At 40.5% G+C, this 11,178-nt stretch overlaps 1 long non-coding RNA gene across 1 annotated transcript in view; it reads right to left on the reverse strand.

Annotated features, from left to right (window-relative positions):
* The window catches only part of LOC135479569 (uncharacterized), a 39,382-nt gene extending 28,713 nt beyond the window's left edge, over positions 1-10,669 (reverse strand). Inside the window, exon 1 of the long non-coding RNA XR_010445863.1 lies at positions 10,568-10,669. This is a non-coding gene — a long non-coding RNA (uncharacterized LOC135479569). The remainder of the gene's footprint in view (positions 1-10,567) is intronic.
* Between the last annotated feature and the right edge of the window lie 509 nt (positions 10,670-11,178).

Consider the following 11,178-nt stretch of genomic DNA (forward strand, 5'->3'; position numbering starts at 1 on the left):
GCTAATACAGTACTCACGTGCACATTTTACATTTACACACTTCTGACCCAATCAACACTTACGCGGTGCAATGTTAGACAGGGCACACTACACCTGTACTCATTTCACACTTACACACTACACACTCTTTCACAGTGGAAAGTTTACACCTAGTACATTTACACCTTGCACAGTACACACTTACAAAGTGCAGGCCCGCATGCCTCTTGTGTACAGCACATGATATCCAATTCATGTTTGGACTCAAATTAACAAGATTTACCTATTTATTTAATTTTTTACGCCGTACTCAAGAATACTTCATTTATACGACGGCGGCCAGCATTATGGTGGAAGGAAACCCAGCAGAGCCCGGGGGAAATCAACGACCATCCGCAGGTTGATGCAATACGTTTTCACGTACGGCTGGAGAGGAAGCCAGCATGAGCCAGACTTGAACTCACAGACACCGCATTGGTGCCAGGCTCTTGTGTCATTGCTCTGTGCTGGCGTAATATTTATATGCATATATGTATGTCTTTGAATATGAATATTTAATTGATCCCATCCAACGCTTAAAAGCTTTGGGTCGTTTCACGTAAAGCGGTCCTTGGGGTGAAAAGTATCCCACTGTGAATGCTATAACACGAGTGGACAAAATGTTGCAGCCGAGCCATTTCTGGTTAAGTGTTATTGTAGCGTATTATGGTGGTAATAATGGTTTTAAATTGCCATAAAATCGAACCACTTTATCATTGTGCATAGAATAAACAACAGCAACAGGCCCTTGGGGGGTGATGTAATAGGGAGGTGGCCAATGCCTTTTGTTTATTCCCATACAACTAAGCTTGGCAACCATTTGAGAATGATTCTGTCAAAGGCCCGCTCATACAAAGGCTGACTAGCTGTGCAATCCGGGTGATGTAAATGTGGGAAATGGACGTTTTGATGTCGGCTGTATTGGTTCTCCAATACTATATACAGAAACATATTTAAAAAGGATGCATTATGAATTGTATGTGGAAAACATTTAACACATTTAATTAACTTATTCTCATGTGAAATTCAATGTATAAAAGTTTGAAGAAAAAAAAAAGACAGCAAAAACTTTTTAAATAGTTTTCAGATACGAAATTAAGCGTAACAGAAAGCCCGTTTTTGTGTGTAAGTATCCTATATCTGTGCCGACTGAGCAAATTTTCTGCCTAAACAAATCGGCTTCAAGCTGTGTAAAGCACATCACTCTCTACTGGTTGGCTGCAGTGCTCGTAAACTACGTATTTGCTTTAGTAGCACTTCTATACAGAAACTGTCAAATATAATCATAGGAACAACAAAATAGTACATCGATTGGACCGACTTCTTGTTAACACGTTATGTTGCCAATTCTCCAGTGTGTTTATTTTGCATTAGGCTCTAGCTCCAATGCACCGGCCCGGATAGCACAGTTGGTAGAGTGTCCGCTTGTTGGGTGAAATTTGCGCCGATCATACATATGCCTGTATTAGTGTTGATGTGAAGTTGAATGTAGTTCGATGAAAGCTGGTCAGAGGCCGCGAAAAAGGGAGTTTCATTTCGGCTTAATTTATTTTCTCCAAGCTTCCACTACCTATATATATATATATATATATATATATATATATATATATATATATATATATATATATATATATATATATATATATATATATATTTCAAAACATGATGTCCGCTTCACGAGCGGTAGATCCAGGGCCAATCCTCGGTAAAAGACGGTAAAAGAGGAAATTGTAACTTCCTGGCTTGTCGTTCAGCATGAAGGGGATAGTGCAACGACTGGTTGACACGTATCAGTATAATCGCTCATGCTTGCTTGCTTTCAGTGAGTCGTCTCAGTGAAGCGGCACTATATAAAAGAGCGGTGGAAATCCGTCCTGCGACAAGGAGGCACATTACATACACCCTAAGGATTCCTTCTTCGTCATATGACTGAAAAATTGTTGAGTACGGCGTTAAACCCCAAGCCTCACTCCCTCACTCTAGATCCAATGGGCCAAACGGACCTGTCAATCAAGAACACGCAACTGGCCAATCGTAAGTAGTATTGTTGCAAATAGGTCAAGCGGATGTCCCACGCATTGGTTACAAATGTTCAATCTTTCTGTGACGTCATGGCGTCACAATTGCTTTCACATGGAATAGAATGAGGGGCCTCCGTGGCTCAGCTGGTTAGCGCGCTAGCGCAGCGTAATGACCCAGCAGTCTCTCACCAATGCGATCTCTGTGAGTTCAAGTCCAGCTCATGCTGGCTTCCTCTCCGGCCGTACGTGGGAAGGTCTGTCAGCAACCTGCGGATGGTCGTGGAAATATTCTTGAGTACGGCGTAAAACACCACTCAAAAAAAAAAAGAATAGAATGAAAAGCAACGTTGTCACGAGAAGGGGTGTTCGGATAACGGATGTGTTGGATCCATCCATTTATTGCGAAGCGTTGCGAAGCGCGTTGATTTTTACCCGGGTGCTGTCCAGTTTCACCACCCATAAACCCGACTTACCTTTTGTCGCTGAAATATTCAGGAGTTAGTCATTCAAACAAGCAGTTAAAAAAAGAGTCACTATGGACATCATCAATAAATCCATTTTTAGAATGCTACCATAAAAACGTTCTCAGCAAAAATTGTTCATTTGTTAACTTTGAAACGGAATCAGACACCGTAACAACGGTTCTTCGAGTACAGTGATACAATTTCTCACCCCCTGGGAAATGAAATTGTTCTTGTGCCATCCGCGTTGTTTGCACCCATTGATCAGATTAGCTATACTTGATCAGGTCAGTGCAAATCGGGACTATCTGTCAGCACAGAGCTCCTATTAAATGTTTAACATCCCACCACAGTATAGTCTGGAGTAGTTGGCATAATATAACCGAGTATAGCGTTGAATGCTATCGATTGATCTCCCTTGGGGAGAACTCTCCTCTGCGTAAAAGGATCAGGTCGAATGGCTGATCAGTGATCCTCAAAACATCCTCAAGGTCGCTGACAGTCAGATTAACGTTTATAAATGTTTGTTTACTTATTTATTGGACTGTTGCTTACAGCCATGCTAAAGAAACTCCCACTTTTATCTTTTTCGGGATAGTGGACGGGAGAAACCAGAGTGCCTCCGGAGTGCCCCGGAATGCCCGGAGTAAATCACCAGTATCTTCTAATCTACTGGCGAACTGTCTTACATACGGAACTGGTGCTAGACAAATGGTTTTCTGCTAATGTGAGATAGTTCCCATGACCGCACGAGCGATGTCGATTGCTTATAACCAATAACATGATCAAGGTTTCATTAACAATGGAGTGATCGCATGAACACAATTCATGCTCAGTGCTGAGATTGGACATGCACCTCGTTTGCCTCGTGGCTGGAATGGTGCGCCTTACAACTTGATAACGTTCCACTTCCTAAAGGCGTTATGTAAATAGGGTAAATAGGGAAAATAATCTATATCCCATGACATGACTTAGCCCTCTGCAGCACAGAGTAGGGTTGGATTCACGCATGAGCCTGACAAGAGATTTTGTATCTATCGGAAGTTTAACAAAATCCTCAAACAGTTTGAATCCTCGTAACGGGATTCTCATCAGCTGTAGGCCAACGAAATATTTTATTCATCTGATTGTTGGTAAAAGCAATAAGCCGGAATGTTTTTGACAGTCATTCCCTTGTGTGATCTTGCCAACAGAGTTGCACAATTTATTGGCAGAAGACAAGTGGCCATTAATGAATGTAACACGGTGTATACGCCCTCAGAAATACCGATGAGTGTTCATTGTCATCAAAGCGCCACAAAAAATGAAAGATGACTAATCTACAATTTTATTTTCTGCCCAAGACCAATCTTACATATGAAATGTCAAATAGCGATAATATAAAATAAAGGCACCAGCTAAAACAATAAATAGTTGAAGGAGAAGTGAAACGTCAACATAGCATTGTCGTTTGACTTTGAATAATGGCCAGGTGGCTGATTACAATAAAATGGGGTTTCCAAGCGCAGGTTTTCGACATAAATTCTCGCTTAATTTCCACTAGGAATACACTTAAAGGCATATGAAATTGTGTCTGCGTTCGCCGCATTATATAGACATCAGTGAATCATCAAATATGATAGGTCATATCACATCCATATTGTAGCTGTCGGTGTATATTTAATCATTTAGTGTAATGTATATTTATGATTTATAGAGAGATATCATCGAAATGTCCCTGGTTACTGTAAAAGCGCAAATGTTTCACATGCTACCTAGGGAGAGCCATTGTGACAATTTGTTTTCGAGGTAAGGCTGTTCGGTCCGGCTTAACTCCCTTAAGAGAAACTCTTCTCTTCTCTGAGTAAAAAAAATGATCGGGTCGAATAGGGTGAACTTCCAGCTGTCAACCCGACATCGAGTTCTGAGACTCCATGGCCACTTAATGGAGAAATGGAACGGTATTCAAATGAAGTCAGCCAGGAGCTCAGTGGAAAATACCGACGGCCAGTACCATAGTAAATATAGCATAGTATCTCTACTCCGCTTTACCAGTAAATAACTTCAACAGAAGCTACAATGTATCATAGACAAGAACAAAAAATAGTGCAAAATTGAGTTCAGGGACCAGAACGGATTCAGGATTCCCCATTCTCTGATAAAACGAGGCTTTTACACATTATTTCCCACTAGAGCCATGCTTAAGAATGTATTATTTGGCAGATATAAGCTTTCAAACCTTTAATCTAGGATAGCGAACGTCAATGGCCAGTTTATGGGTTACGTAGTAACCGTGGACAGTAATATTTTGGCCGCCTGTTGAGATGCAAAGTGTTCTCTTGTGCATTACCTGGTAGTTCAATTTCTAGCAACACATGCCGCATTTTTCAGTCTTTCTCTTGATGCCTTGTTCAGATATACATGTACAGTGAAACCAGATCGTTGACCAATGGTAACCCGTAACTGGTGAAATACGGTCCCTTGTCAATTAACGTTACAAACGTTTACCAGTAAACGTTTAAAAAGTAGCAAATTAGACGTTCCCTATACATGTAGTATCGTTGCTCTTGCAGAATTAAGCACAAAAGTTCAGAAATATTAGTACAAGATCGAAAGACAGTGACAATAATTGGATGTAGTCTGCCTCGGCGCAATGACCCAGGAACCTTCCACGAATGTCATTGCTCAGTTCAAGTCCGTTTCATATTGTCTTCGGTCGTGCGCGGGCAGGTCTACCAGAAACCTGCGGATGGTCGAAGGTTGTCACCGGGATTTGCCAGGTTTCATCCCACCATAATGCTGACCGCCGTCGTATAAGTGAAGTATCTTTGAGTACGGCGTAAAACACCAATAATAATTAATAAATAAAAATAAATAAATAAGTGACCAAGGGTACAATATGCCCCAGTATATTAATCCAAGAAACTTCCATTGTCTACATGCCCATGGAATGACTGTGAAACAGAAGGTTAATTAAAACAGCTAGGTCAAGGTCATGTGTGTTGTCTCGTCACATGCACATGCGGTAATTCACAGTGCTTACCTGCCTGAAGTTAAACATAACAACATTATATAACAATTATATAACAACATTATTTGAAATATATATGAGCTGGGTAATGCGGCAATATTAATAGTGCTGCCTCACTGAAATGAAGAAACTGTAAATGACGCTTCATCAAGTCACAGCACATTGACACTGGACCGACCAGAAATTGGTTTGTGGATCGGTACAGAAAAACAAGCAATGAAATGCAAATATTGTTGACTCCGTTTCTAAAGTATCTGTCTGTATATACCTATTTTCTTATAGTTCTTAGGTGGTTTTGCTGAGCTTTGTTTCGAAAATTGGTCTTGCGATTGTTGACTTGAAATGTATATTATAGCTGACGATTCGGTATCTATGAATGTATCGTTCGACGCCTTGCTTTTAAATTGTGAGCAATCGTGATATCCAATTTGTACAATAACTCTGTGGTTTCTGGACTGGGGTGTTAATGTGTTTCTATATTAAATGTGAGGATAAAATACAGCATTTTTATTAAATCTATAGCAGTAACAGCTTTTGTATAGCAGTTAACATTATTAAATATTGTTTTTTCCCCTAATTCTGCTTAAGTCATGGCGTTAGACGGCGTGTCATTTGCTTCTATTTATGCATTTGCATGAACAGTTAGAATAAAACCCTAAACCTGAGGTAAATTGAGCGGAGGTTGTATATCACTGGTTATAAGAGAGAATTTGCCGGCTATCACACTGTCGCCCTTTCTATGGTTTTGCTCTCTATACTGGACATCTTTCTATTGTGAGTAGATCGAACATCGCCCGTGGGAAACCACTGCGCCTGACCAGTTACCTCCCAAATCTCCAGACGCAATGCTGCAGTAGATTCATCACGATCAGGTTTCTAACAAACCATCTCGTTGGTCAGTGATGAGTGTCCCGAACTTAGTCAGTCTGGACGACTCGTCCAGCGAGAGTGTACCATGGACATAGCCGTCTTTTATAGTTGCTGTTAACCGTCCATCCTTTTGATTGATGCTGTTGAGAAGGCACAATGTCAGACAATGTGAGGTGTACTGGTATACATGTATTATATATATATATATATATATATATATATATATATATATATATATATATATATATATATAGTATTCTATGGAGAAAATGTGAGAAAGTCTAGATCAGCTTCGTCTGATAAATCGGAATTAACATCGCTGCATATTTTTTTTACCTAATTCTGTGGTAAAAGCCACGATGCCAAATGGCATGTAATTTGCTAACATTTAAGCGTTTACACAAGCAGTTGGAATAAAACCCCGACTGAGGTAAACTGACAACAGGCCGTATTTCATCCGTTACTTGTGATCATTTACTATCACACTGCAGTTGCTGCTCTAGTTTTACTGTCCATGGTATATATTATACAAATGGCAATGTGTTCAGAGGCTAGAGTATATAGGTAGAAAAGATGGGCGTTAATTAACCGGAATGTGGAGAAAATCTTTGTTTTAAGTACATTCCAAGAATTACCCTCCACGCCTGGATTGCGACATTTCCCCATTAGCCAATGGGCTGGTAGAAGACAGAGTATTCTTATCTTAGATGAGTTCCGTCCCCAGTCTAAGGTTCCAAGCTAAGCCCATAAAGATAATCCAAACCGAAGTGATTTCGGATTACTGTGATTTGGGCCACACTCAAATCTTTACCAGGCATACTTCCTCTGTTCTACCCTTGATGGGATGAGAGGAGGAAATCTCTTAATGGACGTCAAATCCCCAGACGCGCGATGAAAAGCGGTGTTAACGCTGGTTGGTGGGGGCTGGGTTGGGATGGGATGGGTTGGGTTGGGTTGGGTATGAGTGGTGCCGTGTGCACATGTACATATGCACTATTTTACACTGCCATCTTTCCTCAGTGAGGAAGAGCCGCGTGAAATGTTCGATAATTGCAACTTTGAAACACACTATACTTCATTTATCCTGTTTTATTATCATTTTTATGATATCCGAGTTATTTAGTATTCTTAACGTCATACTCAATCAATGTTTCACTTTTTTTTGGACTTTTTTGACAGGAGTCAGCTCAAATATGGTTGAGGAAAACAGGAGTGTCCGGAGTAAGTCACCAAAGTCAGTAGGGGTGTTTGGAGAAAGTCACCGCCCTGTGAAAGGTATATGTCAGTAGGAGTGTTCGGAGAAAGTCACCGCCCTTTGAAGGGTACGAGTGAAACCACCTGATTTAAAGCCGCAGCTGATTCAAGTTGTAACACTTGATTCAACTTGATTAAAATTTATTAAAATTAAAACTTTCATATTAAATCATCAATAGCTGAAACGTTTTATGAAGCATCGTTTCTGAAGTAGACGTTTTACTTTAGCCTGAATTTGTTAGTCTTATGCAGTGCACAGTTTAGTCAAAGCTGACAGTATTGTCTTGGTAGAAAACGTAAAAAAAAACAAGAGGTATGAGTGATATAATGGCAAAAAACAAAACGGTTGTCACTTTTAAAGCAGATTTTTAGTGTTCAATGCTTTCTGGGTGAACGAATGAACGTCAGGTGTCGTATCGACAGTTACGGAGGTGGATTCAGATTTCCAGTCTTGTGAGAACGATTTGACACCTGAGTAACTTAGTCATGATTAAACAGGTACCTTATTAATCACGAACTGGTATAAAAAATGTGCATCCTGCAACGGGCTGTGTTCTCCTGTGCTAATGACATATCATATATGGCTGTGTGTACATACAAGAGTGGGTATACTTGTGCATAGTGAACGAGACGGCAAACCCACGATAGGTGTGCGTGCAGTTGTGCATATATATACATCTACCTTTTAACTTCACTTAAATTTGACTAGCTTCGTATAACTCTTATATTCTTGAGTATACGCCGCTAACCGCCTAATCGATCAAGTAACAAATAACAGTTGATAGTTAACAGAATTTCTGGGACAAATGCCGTATTAAATGAATGAAAGACTGATGACTGTGCCCCACTTCAGCAATATTGCCGCCATACGATGGCGAGAAGGTTTCAAGCAGAAAGCAGAAAATGCGCTATTGTATTTCATTCTCTTAAAGCTTCGTATTGTAGCACGCTACCTATCTAAATACAAAACAGCGGCCCTTTGACTTTATGGAGACAGACGATTACAATCCGAATATCAAGGTAATATGTTATGTGAGTTTGGTAGAAAGCGAACCAAAGTCACATGGGCTAATACATTTGGTAGGGATGGACAATTTTATATATGTTTGCCTGTATCTATGTCGATTTGATTTCCGTCGGCTCATAAACAGCTACGATACAAATGGCTGTGCGACAAGAACATAGCGCATAATACACGATGATTTGTTTTACTTAAAACTTGGACACACATATGGGGAAAGTTGATTTTTACTTAAACTCCGGATTCACCGACACGTCGAGTACTAAAACCGTCGACGCACATTCAGCGTGAGTTCTTTTGCTTAAGCGTAGTCCTTTCAAACAGAGGTGAGTCGTTTTGTTTAACTCCGTTCCGCTCAAACACAATGGGTTGGAAGAATGTATTTGGAGAATTGTTTTACTGAAATTTTGCATGCATCTATGTGGTGAGTTCTTTCACTAAACCCCTGACCGCTCAAACATTGTGAGGTGTTTTATGCCTAAAACCGTTCCGCTCAAACATATAGTGAGTTGGATACACTAAACCCCTGACCGCTCAAACATTGTGAGGTGTTTTATGCCTAAAACCGTTCCGCTCAAACATATAGTGAGTTGGATGCACATCGTCGAGGGAATTGGGACGTCCCTGTATGATGCGTTTTTTCACTAAACCCCTGACGGCTCAAACATTGTGAGGTGTTTTATGCCTAAAACCGTTCCGCTCAAACATATAGTGAGTTGGATGCACATCGTTGAGGGAATTGTGATGCCCCTATATGATGCGATTTTTCACTAAACCCCTGACCGCTCAAACATTGTGAGGTGTTTTATGCCTAAAACCGTTCCGCTCAAACATATAGTGAGTTGGATACACATTCTCGAGGAAATTGTGACGCCCCTATATGATGGTTTTTTTCACTAAACCCCTGACCGCTCAAACGTTGTGAGGTGTTTTATGTCTAAACCCGTTCCGCTCAAACATATAGTGAGTTGGATGCACATCGTTGAGGGAATTGTGACGCCTCTATATGATGCGTTTTTTCACTAAACCCCTGACCGCTCAAACATTGTGAGGTGTTTTATGCCTAAAACCATTCCGCTCAAACATATAGGATGCACATCGTCGAGGGAATTGTGACGCCCCTATATGGTGCGTTCTTTTACTTTAAACCTAGTCTGTTTAAACATGCATGGTGATTTGTTTTACTGAACGCCGCTCATTCGCATAGAGCGTTGGACGCACGAGGAATTGCTTTATTTAAACCTTGGACGCAGATATATGGCGGAAAGACGGTAACAATGCCTGAGAGACTACTCTAACATATTTCTATTTGACGGAAAAACGGTAACAACACCTAAGATACTACTTCAACACTGTATAGATGAAAATTTAAGAATGACAAAATCTGCGTTAAAAAGTCCCACCTTAATGGAATTATTTTCGCTTTCTCCAAATTACACTTCGTTCTATATTGTTAATATCATTGCCTAGATATTTGAACAGTTGCTGTTAACAGGCAACATGCCAAAACTGTGGTGACTTCTGACTGGAGAGAGGATGGTTTTTCATCATAACAAACTTTGCCTAAAAGTTCCAGCTTAACTTTTGCTTGCCATGTTTCAAAATCATCTAATAGGAATATTTTCGCTTTCTCGAAGGGACACTTCTTCCCTTTGTAGTTTAATATCCTTGCCTATGTATTTGAACTGTTAATGTTGTTACCAGGAGCCAGGTTAACAAGTGTTGTAACTGCGGTAAAATGACAAAATTTGAAAAAAAAGTTCCAGCCTAACTTACTGCATCCTGTTTCAAAATCATCACATCGAATATTTTGGCCCTTTCGAATGAATGTTCCCCCCTTTGTGTAAAATAATCCCCACGTGTAAATTTTAGCAGCAGTTTAGCAATCATACGACAATATGTGGTGGCTTACCTTTGGCTATATCTGTGAAAGGCTTCACGAAGAGGCTGGCGCGGGGTGGCTTGTCTGGTCGAATCGAGCGATCGTCACGGCTGTACAGTACTCACACACTCTTACCACAGGTGCCCGTCTGCGGCACCGCGCGGGACGGAAGATATCACTATCAGCCACCCCCGCCTAGACACCCATAAGCCGACCTCATGGATTGGCTCGACGCCGATGCTGCCATCCACACCTTTGATTGGCTAAACGAGTAAAGCGGGCGAAAGTCACAAGGGATTTCTTGGGAGAATTTCTAAAAGTGGGTGTTTCATTTTGAAGGATGATAATGTATACCCGTGGGGACAATTATATTCCCAATTGTGCATTTGTCGAGAGAAAACGTATTGTCTTCCAGTTGAGGACAATTGTCAAATCGGCACAGGGCTTTGCGTTTTCACACATTAATGGAGACAGAGAAGTTAATTGCCATGTTAAGTGGAGGCACATAACTGCGTTTATCTGCCACCTTGTTTCTAGTGTCATTTTGTGGCTGATAAGACTTAATAAAATGAGCACAAATCAATAACATACATATAATAACAGTTTTCAAATGAACTAGATTAGCTCAGTAATTCATCGAT

The sequence above is a fragment of the Liolophura sinensis genome, chromosome 12 (genome assembly GCF_032854445.1).
Source record: "Liolophura sinensis isolate JHLJ2023 chromosome 12, CUHK_Ljap_v2, whole genome shotgun sequence".
Classification (NCBI taxonomy): Eukaryota; Metazoa; Mollusca; class Polyplacophora; order Chitonida; family Chitonidae; genus Liolophura; species Liolophura sinensis.